Genomic DNA, 16,436 nt, shown 5'->3' on the forward strand with positions numbered 1-16,436 from the left:
TTATATATAAACATATTTTATACTCCATAGCCTTGAGGAATTATTTTAATCTTGGGAATTTTGTAAAATAACCGGCAGGCACTGTATTGGACACCTTATTCTCTAGGGGCTTTCCCTAATCATAGGCAGAGTCTCATTTTCGCGCCTGTATTGCGCACTTGTTTTTGAGAAGCATGACATGCAGATGCATGTGTGAGGAGCTCTGATACATAGAAAAGACTTTCTGAAGGCGTCATTTGGTATCGTATTCCCCTTTGGGCTTGGTTGGGTCTCAGCAAAGCAGATACCAGGGACTGTAAAGGGGTTAAATATAAAAACGGCTCCGGTTCCGTTATTTTAAGGGTTAAAGCTTCCAAATTTGGTGTGCAATACTTTTAAGGCTTTAAGACACTGTGGTGAAATTTTGGTGAATTTTGAACAATTCCTTCATACTTTTTCGCAATTGCAGTAATAAAGTGTGTTCAGTTTAAAATTTAAAGTGACAGTAACGGTTTTATTTTAAAACGTTTTTTGTACTTTATCAAGTTTATGCCTGTTTAACATGTCTGAACTGCCAGATAGACTGTGTTCTGAATGTGGGGAAGCCAAGGTCCCTTCTCATTTAAATAGATGTGATTTATGTGACACAAAATTTAGAGAAAATGATGCCCAAGATGATTCCTCAAGTGAGGGGAGTAAGCATGGTACTGCATCATCCCCTCCTTCGTCTACACCAGTCTTGCCCACACAAGAGGCCCCTAGTACATCTAGCGCGCCAATACTCCTTACTATGCAACAATTAACGGCTGTAATGGATAATTCTATCAAAAACATTTTAGCCAAAATGCCCACTTATCAGCGAAAGCGCGACTGCTCTGTTTTAGAAAATACTGAAGAGCATGAGGACGCTGATGATATTGTTTCTGAAGGGCCCCTACACCAGTCTGAGGGGGCCAGGGAGGTTTTGTCTGAGGGAGAAATTTCAGATTCAGGGAAAATTTCTCAACAAGCTGAACCTGATGTGATTACATTTAAATTTAAGTTGGAACATCTCCGCGCTCTGCTTAAGGAGGTGTTATCCACTCTGGATGATTGTGAGAATTTGGTCATCCCAGAGAAACTATGTAAAATGGACAAGTTCCTAGAGGTCCCGGGGGCCCCCCCGAAGCTTTTCCTATACCCAAGCGGGTGGCGGACATTGTAAATAAAGAATGGGAAAGGCCCGGTATACCTTTCGTCCCTCCCCCCATATTTAAAAAATTGTTTCCTATGGTCGACCCCAGAAAGGACTTATGGCAGACAGTTCCCAAGGTCGAGGGGGCGGTTTCTACTCTAAACAAACGCACCACTATACCCATAGAAGATAGTTGTGCTTTCAAAGATCCTATGGATAAAAAATTAGAAGGTTTGCTTAAAAAGATGTTTGTTCAGCAAGGTTACCTTCTACAACCAATTTCATGCATTGTCCCTGTCACTACAGCCGCGTGTTTCTGGTTCGATGAGCTAGAAAAGGCGATCACTAGTAATTCTCCTTCTTATGAGGTGATTATGGACAGAATCCGTGCTCTTAAATTGGCTAATTCTTTCACCCTAGACGCCACTTTGCAATTGGCTAGGTTAGCGGCGAAAAATTCTGGGTTTGCTATTGTGGCGCGCAGAGCGCTTTGGTTAAAATCTTGGTCAGCGGATGCGTCTTCCGAGAACAAATTGCTTAACATTCCTTTCAAGGGGAAAACGCTGTTTGGCCCTGACTTGAAAGAGATTATCTCTGATATCACTGGGGGCAAGGGCCAAGCCCTTCCTCAGGATAGGTCTTTCAAGACCAAAAATAAACCTAATTTTCGTCCCTTTCGTAGAAACGGACCAGCCCCAAGTGCTACGTCCTCTAAGCAAGAGGGTAATACTTCTCAAGCCAAGCCAGCCTGGAGACCAATGCAAGGCTGGAACAAGGGAAAGCAGGCCAAGAAACCTGCCACTGCTACCAAGACAGCATGAGATGTTGGCCCCCGATCCGGGACCGGATCTGGTGGGGGGCAGACTCTCTCTCTTCGCTCAGGCTTGGGCAAGAGATGTTCTGGATCCTTGGGCGCTAGAAATAGTCTCCCAAGGTTATCTTCTGGAATTCAAAGGGCTTCCCCCAAGGGGGAGGTTCCACAGGTCTCAATTGTCTTCAGACCACATAAAAAAACAGGCATTCTTACATTGTGTAGAAGACCTGTTAAAAATGGGAGTGATTCATCCTGTTCCATTAGGAGAACAAGGGATGGGGTTCTACTCCAATCTGTTCGTAGTTCCCAAAAAAGAGGGAACGTTCAGACCAATCTTAGATCTCAAGATCCTAAACAAGTTTCTCAAGGTTCCATCGTTCAAAATGGAAACCATTCGAACAATTCTTCCTTCCATCCAGGAAGGTCAATTCATGACCACGGTGGATTTAAAGGATGCGTATCTACATATTCCTATCCACAAGGAACATCATCGGTTCCTAAGGTTCGCATTCCTGGACAAGCATTACCAGTTCGTGGCACTTCCGTTCGGATTAGCCACTGCTCCAAGGATTTTCACAAAGGTACTAGGGTCCCTTCTAGCGGTGCTAAGACCAAGGGGCATGGCAGTAGTACCTTACTTGGACGACATTCTGATTCAAGCATCGTCCCTTCCTCTAGCAAAGGCTCACACGGACATTATCCTGGCCTTTCTCAGATCTCACGGATGGAAAGTGAACGTAGAAAAGAGTTCTCTATCTCCGTCAACGAGGGTTCCCTTCTTGGGAACAATAATAGACTCCTTAGAAATGAGGATTTTTCTGACAGAGGCCAGAAAAACAAAACTTCTAAACTCTTGTCAAATACTTCATTCCGTTCCTCTTCCTTCCATAGCGCAGTGCATGGAAGTAATAGGTTTGATGGTAGCGGCAATGGACATAGTTCCTTTTGCGCGCATTCATCTAAGACCATTACAACTGTGCATGCTCAGTCAGTGGAATGGGGACTATACAGACTTGTCTCCGACGATACAAGTAAATCAGAGGACCAGAGATTCACTCCGTTGGTGGCTGTCCCTGGACAACCTGTCACAGGGGATGAGCTTCCGCAGACTAGAGTGGGTCATTGTCACGACCGACGCCAGTCTGATGGGCTGGGGCGCGGTCTGGGGACCCCTGAAAGCTCAGGGTCTTTGGTCTCGGGAAGAATCTCTTCTACCGATAAATATTCTGGAACTGAGAGCGATACTCAATGCTCTCAAGGCTTGGCCTCAGCTAGCAAAGGCCAAGTTCATACGGTTTCAATCAGACAACATGACGACTGTTGCGTACATCAACCATCAGGGGGGAACAAGGAGTTCCCTGGCGATGGAAGAAGTGACCAAAATCATTCAATGGGCGGAGACTCACTCCTGCCACTTGTCTGCAATCCACATCCCAGGAGTGGAAAATTGGGAAGCGGATTTTCTGAGTCGTCAGACATTACATCCGGGGGAGTGGGAACTCCATCCGGAAATCTTTGCCCACATTACTCAACTGTGGGGCATTCCAGACATGGATCTGATGGCCTCTCGTCAGAACTTCAAGGTTCCTTGCTACGGGTCCAGATCCAGGGATCCCAAGGCAACTCTAGTAGATGCACTAGTAGCACCTTGGACCTTCAAACTAGCTTATGTATTCCCGCCGTTTCCTCTCATCCCCAGGCTGGTAGCCAGGATCAATCAGGAGAGGGCATCGGTGATCTTGATAGCTCCTGCGTGGCCACGCAGGACTTGGTATGCAGACCTGGTGAATATGTCATCGGCTCCACCATGGAAGCTACCTTTGAGACGAGACCTTCTTGTTCAAGGTCCGTTCGAACATCCGAATCTGGTCTCACTCCAACTGACTGCTTGGAGATTGAACGCTTGATCTTATCAAAGCGAGGGTTCTCAGATTCTGTTATTGATACTCTTGTTCAGGCCAGAAAGCCTGTAACTAGAAAAATTTACCACAAAATATGGAAAAAATATATCTGTTGGTGTGAATCTAAAGGTTTCCCTTGGGACAAGGTAAAAATTCCTAAGATTCTATCCTTTCTTCAAGAAGGATTGGAGAAAGGATTATCTGCAAGTTCCTTGAAGGGACAGATTTCTGCCTTGTCTGTGTTACTTCACAAAAAGCTGGCAGCTGTGCCAGATGTTCAAGCCTTTGTTCAGGCTCTGGTTAGAATCAAGCCTGTTTACAAACCTTTGACTCCTCCCTGGAGTCTCAATTTAGTTCTTTCAGTTCTTCAGGGGGTTCCGTTTGAACCCTTACATTCCGTTGATATTAAGTTATTATCTTGGAAAGTTTTGTTTTTGGTTGCAATTTCTTCTGCTAGAAGAGTTTCAGAATTATCTGCTCTGCAGTGTTCTCCTCCTTATCTGGTGTTCCATGCAGATAAGGTGGTTTTACGTACTAAACCTGGTTTTCTTCCGAAAGTTGTTTCTAACAAAAACATTAACCAGGAGATAGTCGTGCCTTCTTTGTGTCCGAATCCAGTTTCAAAGAAGGAACGTTTGTTGCACAATTTGGATGTTGTTCGCGCTCTAAAATTCTATTTAGATGCTACAAAGGATTTTAGACAAACATCTTCCTTGTTTGTTGTTTATTCTGGTAAAAGGAGAGGTCAAAAAGCAACTTCTACCTCTCTCTCTTTTTGGATTAAAAGCATCATCAGATTGGCTTATGAGACTGCCGGACGGCAGCCTCCTGAAAGAATCACAGCTCATTCCACTAGGGCTGTGGCTTCCACATGGGCCTTCAAGAACGAGGCTTCTGTTGATCAGATATGTAAGGCAGCGACTTGGTCTTCACTGCACACTTTTACCAAATTTTACAAGTTTGATACTTTTGCTTCTTCTGAGGCTATTTTTGGGAGAAAGGTTTTGCAAGCCGTGGTGCCTTCCATTTAGGTGACCTGATTTGCTCCCTCCCTTCATCCGTGTCCTAAAGCTTTGGTATTGGTTCCCACAAGTAAGGATGACGCCGTGGACCGGACACACCTATGTTGGAGAAAACAGAATTTATGTTTACCTGATAAATTACTTTCTCCAACGGTGTGTCCGGTCCACGGCCCGCCCTGGTTTTTTAATCAGGTCTGATAATTTATTTTCTTTAACTACAGTCACCACGGTATCATATGATTTCTCCTATGCAAATATTCCTCCTTTACGTCGGTCGAATGACTGGGGAAGGCGGAGCCTAGGAGGGATCATGTGACCAGCTTTGCTGGGCTCTTTGCCATTTCCTGTTGGGGAAGAGAATATCCCACAAGTAAGGATGACGCCGTGGACCGGACACACCGTTGGAGAAAGTAATTTATCAGGTAAACATAAATTCTGTTTTTTATGTGAATAAAAGCCTTATTCAAATAGTGATATGGCTATGCCTTGAGTAACCATCTCCCTTTCTGATAGATATAAACATTTTTTTTATTAATCTATATACAATACAACAAATCAAATTAACTATGCAAAGTTTTATCAATAAAAATGATTTATTTCCTAAGACATGGAGAGTCTCCACCACCTCGTTCCAATTACTAGTGGGATATTAAACACCTGGCCAGCAGGAGAAGGCAAAGAGCACCCCAGCAAAGCTGTTAAGTGTAACTGCCTTACCCACAACCCCCAGTCATTCTCTTTGCCTCTGTCAATGGAGGATGTGCGAAGTTGGTGTCTGAAGATATAATCCTTTTATGGGTACTCTTCCCTGCGAGCAAGGATTGGGATTTAGCTGTGTCCATGTCTTTAGTAGGAGTAGTGGTGGTTTTTAGCAGTTAAAAAGCCGGTGAGGTAGTCTTTGCTGTTAACATTTTGCTTCCCCTTGCAGAAAGCCATAGTTAATTACTCTGTTCTTCCTTTTACTACAGGTCTATGTCAGGAAAGTGCCGGTCACACCGATGTAGCAGCATCTGTTCTACAGCTGGATCTCAGGTAAGTGCCTTTTCCTTCTAGGTTTTGAAGGACAGCAGCACTTAAAAGGTTAATCCTCTTTGATCCATATTAGGACATATATCCTTTATAATAAGGATTCATAGGACAGTGTATATCTATGGGATACGGCTTGGTAAATAATATCTTTATTGTTAAGGATATTTTATGTTTATGGAGGGTATTTGGCTGAAGGGACTTTGGATATACACTTTTATTATAGGAATACAGGGCACTGTAGGACAGGAGTATGTAAGAACAGTAGAGGAGACTTATATTTTAAACGGTCAATATGAGGCTTATTAACGGTCTTCTGTGGGCAGTTTCTTTTTTCGCACCTTTTAAGTGGCGCCATTATTTTCTTTGCTCACGTGACGCCCGCACGTCTGGTTTATCGGAGTGGAGCTTCGTGAGTGTTTTCGTTGCGCTGAGGTGCTTCGCATTGCAGGGCCCTGTTGGATGCTAGCGGATTGTTTTTGTGACTAGGAGGAGAAGATCCTTGTAAACAGATTTAGTTTCTTGACTAGTAGGGGTGTCATTTCCTGTCCGGTAGGAGCTTCAGGCAATCTGTAGGGTTGCCTTGAAGTTTTTCTTTTTTGCTCTCAAGTTTTAAAAATTTCTAAGTTTTGACAAATTTATTATTTCTCCATATTTTTAACTGTTGAATTCTTTAAAATGGATTCAGAGTTGGATCAATGTCTATTAATAAATGCTTATTATGTTTAGAGGCTCAAATTGTTTTGCCAATGTAATTTTGTTCCTCTTGTTTATCCAAAACATTAAAGTTTAAAGATAAATTACTCCCTTCTGAACCAAATGTCTCAGGATAATGCTGTACATGACATGTCTCAGCTTTGTCCTCAAACTTACCAAGCCTTGATGGTTTTCCATACTGTGCCATCTGTGTCCTTTCAACCTCCTGGGGGTGTATATTTACCTAGGAATTTTGCCTCTCAAATTACTTCTGCAGTTATAGCGGCTTTGTCAGCTTTCCCTTCTTCAGGTAAGCATAAGAGAAAATATAAACTTTTGTCCGCTAGTAAGGTTTCTGACCCCTCTAAATCTGCGCTGGTCAGCCTTTCCCATTTGTCTGATGAGGAAAATTCTTCAGTAGCTTCTGAAAGTGAAATTTCAGACTGATTCTTTGGCTGCGAAAACTCCTGAATCTGAAGAAGTAAATTTTTAGGTTAAGCTTGAACATCTTCGGTTACTTCTGAAGGAAGTTCTAGCTACTTTGGACGACTATGAACCTTCGGTTGCTTCCAACCCTAAGATGTCTTCTAAGCTGGATTGTTTGATTCACCTACTTCTGATGGTTTTTCCTGTTGCTAGGAAAATTTCTGAAAGAATAGCTCAGGAATGGGATAAGCCAGGTGTTTATTTTTTTTCCCTTACCCTGTCTTTAAAAAAGAGGTTTCCTGTTGCTGACTCTATTCGAGACTCATGGCGCAACGTACCTAAGGTTGAGGGAGCTATTTCTACGCTAGCTAACAGGACTACCATTCCTATAGAGGATAGTTGTTCTTTTAAGGATCCTGTGGACAAAAAGCTGGACACTTATTTTAAAAAAAGATGTTTGTCCATCAGGGTTTACAGTGGCAACCTGCGGCGAGTATTGCGATGGTTGCCGGAGCAGCATCTTATTGGTGTGATGCTCTGTCTGATCTGATTTAAGAAGAAACTACAGTAGAGGAGATCCAAGACAGGATCAAGGCTCTTTAACTGGGCAATAACTTTATCTGTAATGCAACATGTCTAGCTTCACTGTTTTTAGCTTGCAGAGCTCTGTGGTTAAAAGCTGATGTTTCTTCAAAAGCTTTTCGCTTTGCAAAACTTTTTTTGGACCTGGTCTGGCAGAGATCATTTCAGAGATTACGGGTGGAAAGGGATCTTTCCTACCCCAGGACAAGAAGAATAGACTTAAAGGGACACTGTACCCAAAAATTTTCTTTCGTGATTCAGATTGAGCGTGAAATTTTAAGCAACTTTCTAATTTACTCCTATTATCAAATTTTCTTCATTCTCTTGGTATCTTTATTTGAAATGCAAGAATGTAAGTTTAGATGCCGTCCCATTTTTGGTGAACAACCTGGGTTGTCCTTGCTGATTGGTGGATAAATTCATCCACCAATAAAAAAGTGCTGTCCAGAGCACTGAAACCAAAAAAAAAGCTTAGATGCCTTCTTTTTTAAATAATGATAGCAAGAGAACGAAGAAAAATTGATAATAGGAGTAAATTAGAAAGTTGCTTAAAATTGCATGCTCTTTCTGAATTACAAAAGAAGAAATTTGGGTACAGTGTCCCTTTTAAGGGTCGTCTGACTTCTAATTTTCATTCCTTTTGGAACTTTAAGGGACAAAAGTCTTCCTCTTCTAAACCAGACCAATCCAAGTCCACTTTAAAGTCCAGCCAGCCAGCCCTTGGATAAGGTAAAACAAAACAAAAAGCCTTCCGCTGACTCTAAATTGGTATAAAGGGTCTGACCCCGATCTAATTTTGGATCAGATGGGGGCAGACTTTCTTTTTTTCAACAGGCTTGGATACGTGATCTCCCAGATCCATGGACTGTGGATTTTTTCAACAGGCTTGGATACGTGAACTCCCAGATCCATGGACTGTGGACATAGTATCCCAGGGTTACAAGATAGGTTTCAAATCTCGCTTTCCAAGGGGCAGATTTCTCCAATATTGGTGTGTCCGGTCCACGGCGTCATCCTTACTTGTGGGATATCTCTTCCCCAACAGGAAATGGCAAAGAGTCCCAGCAAAGCTGGCCATATAGTCCCTCCTAGGCTCCGCCCACCCCAGTCATTCTCTTTGCCGTTGCACAGGCAACATCTAAACGGAGATGGTTAAGAGTTTTTTGGTGTTTAAATGTAGTTTTTATTCTTCTATCAAGGGTTTGTTATTTTAAAATAGTGCTGGTATGTACTATTTACTCTGAAACAGAAAAGGATGAAGATTTCTGTTTGTGAGAGGAAGATGATTTTAGCAGACAGTAACTAAAATCGATTGCTGTTTCCACATAGGACTGTTGAGATGAAGTAACTTCAGTTGGGGGAAACAGTTAGCAGACTTTTCTGCTTAAGGTATGACTAGCCATATTTCTAACAAGACCATGTAATGCTGGAAGGCTGTCATTTCCCCTCATGGGGACCGGTAAGCCATTTTCTTAGTCAAACAAACAGAATAAAGGGCTTAATATGGGCTAAAAAACTGGTAGACATTTTTATGGGCTAAATCGATTGCTTTATTTGGGCATTTTATTCATATTTATGCTGACAATTCACATTTATAAACTTGGGGAACGTTTATTAAACGGCAGGCACTATGTTAGACACCTTTTCCAGTCAGGGGGCCTTCCTAGTTGTAGACTGAGCCTCATTTTCGCGCCATTACTGCGCAGTTGTTTTTTGAGAGCAGGGCATGCAGATGCATGTGTGAGGATCTGAAATTTGCTGGAAAAGCTTCTAGAAGGCGTCAATTGGTACCGTATTCCCCTCTGGGCTTGGTTGGGTCTCAGCAAAGGCTATAGCTGGGACTGTATAGGGGTTAAATTTGTAAACGGCTCCGGTTCCGTTATTTTAAGGGTTAAAGCTCTGAAATTTGGTGTGCAATACTCTTAATGCTTTAAGACACTGTGGTGAAATTTTAGTAATTTTTGATCAATTCCTTCATACTTTTTCACATATTCAGTAATAAAGTGTTTTCTGTTTAAAATTTAAAGAGACAGTAACGGTTTTGTTTTAAAACGTTTTTTGTGCTTTGTTGACAAGTTTAAGCCTGTTTAACATGTCTGTGCCTTCGGATAAGCTATGTTCTATATGTATGAAAGCCAATGTGTCTCTTCATTTAAATTTATGTGATAATTGTGCCATAGCGTCCAAACAAAGTAAGGACAGTACTGCCACAGATAATGAAATTGCCCAAGATGATTCCTCAGATGAGGGGAGTAAACATGATACTACATCATCTCCTACTGTGTCTACACCAGTTTTGCCCACACAGGAGGCCCCTAGTACATCTAGTGCGCCAATGCTTATTACCATGCAACAATTAACGGCTGTAATGGATAACTCCATAGCAAATATTTTATCCAAAATGCCTACTTATCAGAGAAAGCGCGATTGCTCTGTTTTAAACACTGAAGATCAGGAGGGCGCTGATGATAATTGTTCTGTCATACCCTCACACCAATCTGAAGGGGCCTTGAGGGAGGTTTTGTCAGATGGGGAAATTTCAGATTCAGGAAAAAATTCTCAACAAGCTGAACCTGATGTTGTGACATTTAAATTTAAATTAGAACATCTCCGCGCACTGCTTAAGGAGGTGTTATCTACTCTGGATGATTGTGACAACTTGGTCATTTCAGAGAAATTATGTAAGATGGACAAGTTCCTAGAGGTTCCGGTGCACCCAGACGCTTTTCCTATACCCAAGCGGGTGGCGGACATAGTAAATAAGGAGTGGGAAAAGCCCGGCATACCTTTTGTTCCCCCCCTATATTTAAGAAATTATTTCCTATGGTCGACCCCAGAAAGGACTTATGGCAGACAGTCCCTAAGGTCGAGGGGGCTGTTTCTACTCTAAACAAACGCATTGTTCCTGTCACTACAGCAGCGTGGTTCTGGTTCGAGGAACTAGAAAACTCGCTTAGTAGAGAGACTCCATATGAGGAGGTTATGGACAGAGTTCACGCACTTAAGTTGGCTAACTCTTTTATTTTAGATGCCGCTTTGCAATTAGCTAGATTAGCGGCGAAAAATTCAGGGTTTGCTATCGTGGCGCGCAGAGCGCTTTGGCTAAAGTCTTGGTCAGCGGATGTGTCATCCAAGACAAAATTGCTTAACATCCCTTTCAAAGGTAAAACTCTATTTGGACCAGAATTGAAAGATTATTTCAGACATCACTGGGGGAAAGGGCCACGCCCTTCCACAAGATAGGCCTTTCAAGGCTAAAAATAAGTCTAATTTTCGTTCCTTTCGCAATTTCAGGAACGGACCGGCCTCTAATTCTGCATCCTCTAAGCAAGAGGGTAATGCCTCACAACCCAAACCAGCCTGGAAACCGATGCAAGGCTGGAACAAGGGTAAGCAGGCCAAGAAGCCTGCTGCTGCTAACAAAACAGCATGAAGTAGTAGCCCCCGATCCGGGACCGGATCTAGTGGGGGGCAGACTCTCTCTCTTTGCTCAGGCTTGGGCAAGAGATGTTCAGGATCCCTGGGCGCTAGAAATAGTTTCTCAGGGTTATCTCCTGGAATTCAGGGAACTACCCCCAAGGGGAAGGTTCCACATGTCTCACTTATCCTCAAACCAAATAAAGAGACAGGCGTTCTTAGATTGTGTAGAAGACCTGTTAAAGATGGGAGTGATACACCCAGTTCCAATAAAGGAACAAGGAATGGGATTTTATTCCAATCTGTTCGTAGTTCCCAAAAAAGAGGGAACTTTCAGACCAATTTTGGATTTGAAGATCCTAAACAAATTTCTCAGGGTACCATCGTTCAAGATGGAAACCATTCGAACGATTCTACCCACTATCCAGGAAAGTCAATTTTTGACTACCGTGGATCTAAAGGATGCGTATCTACATATTCCTATCCATAAAGAACATCATCAGTTCCTAAGGTTTGCTTTTCTGGACAAGCATTACCAGTTTGTGGCCCTCCCATTCGGGTTAGCCACTGCTCCAAGGATTTTCACAAAGGTACTAGGGTCCCTTCTAGCGGTTCTAAGACCAAGGGGCATTGCAGTAGTACCTTACTTGGACGACATTCTAATACAAGCGTCGTCCCTGTCAAAAGCAAAGGCTCATACAGACATCGTTCTGGCCTTTCTCAGATCACACGGATGGAAGGTGAACATAGAAAAAAGTTCTCTGTCTCCGTCGACAAGAGTTCCCTTCTTGGGAACAATAATAGATTCCTTAGAAATGAGGATTTTTCTGACAGAGGTCAGAAAGTCAAAACTTCTAAGCACTTGTCAAGTTCTTCATTCTGTTCCTCGTCCTTCCATAGCGCAGTGCATGGAAGTAGTAGGGTTGATGGTTGCAGCAATGGACATAGTTCCTTTTGCACAAATTCATCTAAGACCATTACAACTGTGCATGCTCAGACAGTGGAATGGGGATTATACAGACTTATCTCCAATGATTCAAGTAGATCAGAAGACCAGAGATTCACTCCGTTGGTGGCTGACCCTGGACCATCTGCCCCAGGGAATGAGCTTCCGCAGACCAGAGTGGGTCATTGTCACGACCGACGCCAGTCTAGTGGGCTGGGGCGCGGTCTGGGAATCCCTGAAAGCTCAGGGTCTATGGTCTCGGGAAGAGTCTCTTCTCCCGATAAACATTCTGGAACTGAGAGCGATATTCAATGCTCTCAGGGCTTGGCCTCAACTAGTAAAGGCCAGATTCATAAGGTTCCAATCAGACAACATGACGACCGTTGCGTATATCAATCATCAGGGGGGAACAAGGAGTTCCCTGGCGATGAAAGAAGTGACCAAAATAATTCAATGGGCGGAGGATCACTCCTGCCACCTGTCTGTGATCCACATCCCAGGTGTGGAAAACTGGGAGGCTGATTTTCTGAGTCGTCAGACATTCCATCCGGGGGAGTGGGAACTCAATCCGGAGATCTTTGCCCAAATAACTCAATTATGGGGCATTCCAGACATGGATCTGATGGCGTCTCGTCAGAACTTCAAGGTTCCTTGCTACGGGTCCAGATCCAGGGATCCCAAGGCGACTCTAGTAGATGCACTAGTAGCACCTTGGACCTTCAACCTAGCTTATGTATTTCCACCGTTTCCTCTCATTCCCAGGCTGGTAGCCAGGATCAATCAGGAGAGGGCCTCGGTGATCTTGATAGCTCCTGCGTGGCCACGCAGGACTTGGTATGCAGACCTGGTGAATATGTCATCGGTTCCACCATGGAAGCTACCTTTGAGACAGGACCTTCTTGTTCAGGGTCCATTCGAACATCCAAATCTGGTCTCCCTCCAGCTGACGGCTTGGAGATTGAACGCTTGATTCTATCGAAGCGTGGGTTTTCAGATTCTGTGATAGATACTCTGGTTCAGGCCAGAAAACCGGTAACTAGAAAGATTTACCATAAAATATGGAAAAGATATATCTGTTGGGGTGAATCCAAAGGATTCCCATGGAATAAGATAAAAATTCCTAAGATTCTCTCCTTTCTACAAGAAGGTTTGGAGAAAGGATTATCTGCAAGTTCTCTAAAGGGACAGATCTCTGCTTTATCTGTCTTACTACACAAAAGACTGGCAGCTGTGCCAGATGTTCAAGCATTTGTTCAGGCTCTGGTTAGGATCAAGCCTGTTTACAGACCTTTGACTCCTCCCTGGAGTCTAAATCTAGTTCTTTCAGTTCTTCAAGGGGTTCCGTTTGAACCTTTACATTCCATAGATATTAAGTTACTATCTTGGAAAGTTTTGTTTTTGGTTGCAATTCCTTCTGCTAGAAGAGTTTCAGAGTTATCTGCTCTGCAGTGTTCTCCGCCCTATCTGGTGTTCCATGCAGATAAGGTGGTTTTGCGTACTAAGCCTGGTTTTCTTCCAAAGGTTGTTTCTAACAAGAATATTAACCAGGAGATAGTTGTACCTTCTTTATGTCCGAATCCAGTTTCAAAGAAGGAACGTTTGTTACACAATTTGGACGTAGTCCGTGCTCTAAAATTCTATTTAGAGGCTACAAAAGATTTCAGACAAACATCTTCTTTGTTTGTTGTTTATTCTGGTAAAAGGAGAGGCCAAAAAGCGACTTCTACCTCTCTTTCCTTTTGGCTTAAAAGCATCATCCGATTGGCTTATGAGACTGCCGGACGGCAGCCTCCTGAAAGAATCACAGCTCACTCCACTAGGGCTGTGGCTTCCACATGGGCCTTCAAGAACGAGGCTTCTGTTGACCAGATATGTAAGGCAGCGACTTGGTCTTCACTGCACACTTTTGCCAAATTTTACAAATTTGATACTTTTGCTTCTTCGGAGGCTATTTTTGGGAGAAAGGTTTTGCAAGCTGTGGTGCCTTCCGTTTAGGTAACCTGATTTGCTCCCTCCCTTCATCCGTGTCCTAAAGCTTTGGTATTGGTTCCCACAAGTAAGGATGATGCCGTGGACCGGACACACCAATGTTGGAGAAAACAGAATTTATGCTTACCTGATAAATTACTTTCTCCAACGGTGTGTCCGGTCCACGGCCCGCCCTGGTTTTTTAATCACGTCTGATGAATTATTTTCTCTAACTACAGTCACCACGGTACCATATGGTTTCTCCTATATATATTTCCTCCTGTCCGTCGGTCGAATGACTGGGGTGGGCGGAGCCTAGGAGGGACTATATGGCCAGCTTTGCTGGGACTCTTTGCCATTTCCTGTTGGGGAAGAGATATCCCACAAGTAAGGATGACGCCGTGGACCGGACACACCGTTGGAGAAAGTAATTTATCAGGTAAGCATAAATTCTGTTTTCTCCTGTCATGACTATCTTCAAACCAGGTAAAGAGGAAGGCCTTCTTAAGTTGCGTAAAGGACCTATCCTCCCTAGGAGTTATTGCTCCTGTTCCTCTAGAGGAACAGGGTCTAGGATTCTATTCGAATCTATTTATGGTTCCCAACAAGGAGGGAACGTTTTGCCCCATACTAGATTTAAAGTGCCTCAACAAATTTCTCAGGGTTCCGTCCTTCAAGATGGAAACTATTCGTTCCATTCTTCCATTGGTGCAGGTGGGTCAATTCATGACGACCATAAACCGGAAGGACGCGTACTTACATGTTCCCATTCACAGGGATCATTACAAGTTTCTAAGATTTGCCTTTCAGGACAAGCATTTCCAGTTAATTGCTCTTCCGTTTGGTCTTGCCACAGCTCCCAGAGTATTCTCAAAGGTTCTGGGAGCTCTATTGGCAATGATCATATCTCAGGGAATTGCAGTGGCACCTTATTTAGACGACATCTTAGGTCAGGCTTCCTCTTTTCAATTAGCAAAATCTCATACAGAGATGTGTTTTTTTTCCCCTACGTTTCCACGGGTGGAATGTGAATCTTGGAAAGAGTATCTCTAGTTCCATCTACAAGAGTGACCTTCCTAAGGACAATCATAGATTCTCTGCTATGAAGATTTTCCTGACGGACGTCAGAAAATCCAAACATCTGGCTTCTTGCCTTTCCCTCCAGTCTGCCTTTCGTCCATCAGTGGCTCTGTGCATAGAGGTGATTGGTCTGATGGTGGATTCCATGGATATCATCCCTTTTGCTCGGTTTAATCTGCGACCGCTGCAGCTTTGCATGCTCCGTCAATGGAACGGAGACCATTCAGATTTTTCACAGAGGATAAATCTGAACCCCCTAACAAAAGACTCTCTCATGGTGGCTTACATCAACCACCAGGGAGGGACTCGGAGTTCCTTAGCCATGAAGGAGGGGGACTTTCATTCTGCAGTGGGCAACTGGGAGGCGGACTTTCTGAGCAGGCAGAATTTTCATCCCGGGGAGTGGGCTCTCCATCCGGAAGTGTTCTCTCAGATAGCCCTCAAGTGGGGAGTTCCAGAGTTGGATCTTATGGCATCATGCCAAGGTTCCAAAGTACGGTTCAAGGTCAAGAGATCCTCAGGCCATTCTGATAGATGCTCTAGCGGTTCCTTGGAGGTTTTCTCTAGCATATCTGTTTCCTCTGTTTGCTTGTATCAAACAAGAGAAAGCATGGGTGATCCTAATAGCTCCTGCATGGCCTCAAAGGATCTGGTTCGCGGATCTGGTAAGGATGTCTTCTCTACCTCCTTGGAGGTTTCCTCCATCCAAACCTAGATTCTCTGAAGCTGACTGCTTGGAGATTTAACACCTAGTTCTGTCTAGACATGGTTTTTCTGAAGCGGTCATTAACCCCTTAATGACCAGACCATTTTTCAATTTTCTTACCCTTAATGACAAAGGCTATTTTTACATTTCTGCTGTGTTTGTGTTTAGCTGTAATTTTCCTCTTATTCATTTACTTTACCCACACATATACCGTTTTTCTCGCCATTAAATGGAATTTCTAAAGATACCATTATTTTCATCATATCTTTTAATTTCCTATAAAAATATTATAAAATATGAGGAAAAAATGGAAAAAAAACACTTTTTCTAACTTTGACCCCCAAAATCTGTTACACATCTACAATCACCAAAAAACACCTATGCTAAATAGTTTCTAAATTTTGTCCTGAGTTTAGAAATACCCAATGTTTACATGTTCTTTACTTTTTTTGCAAGTTATAGGGCAATAAATACAAGCAGCACTTTTCTATTTCCAAACCACTTTTTTTCAAAATTAGCGCTAGTTACATTGGAACCCTGATATCTGTCAGGAAAACCTGAATAACCCTTGACATGTATATATTTTTTTTTAGAAGACATCCCAAAGTATTAATCTAGGCCCATTTTGGTATATTTCATGCCACCATTTCACCGCCAAATGTGATCAAATAAAAAACAAAAGTTCACTTTTTCACAAAT

Source organism: Bombina bombina, chromosome 2 (genome assembly GCF_027579735.1).
Source record: "Bombina bombina isolate aBomBom1 chromosome 2, aBomBom1.pri, whole genome shotgun sequence".
In the NCBI taxonomy this organism is placed as follows: Eukaryota; Metazoa; Chordata; class Amphibia; order Anura; family Bombinatoridae; genus Bombina; species Bombina bombina.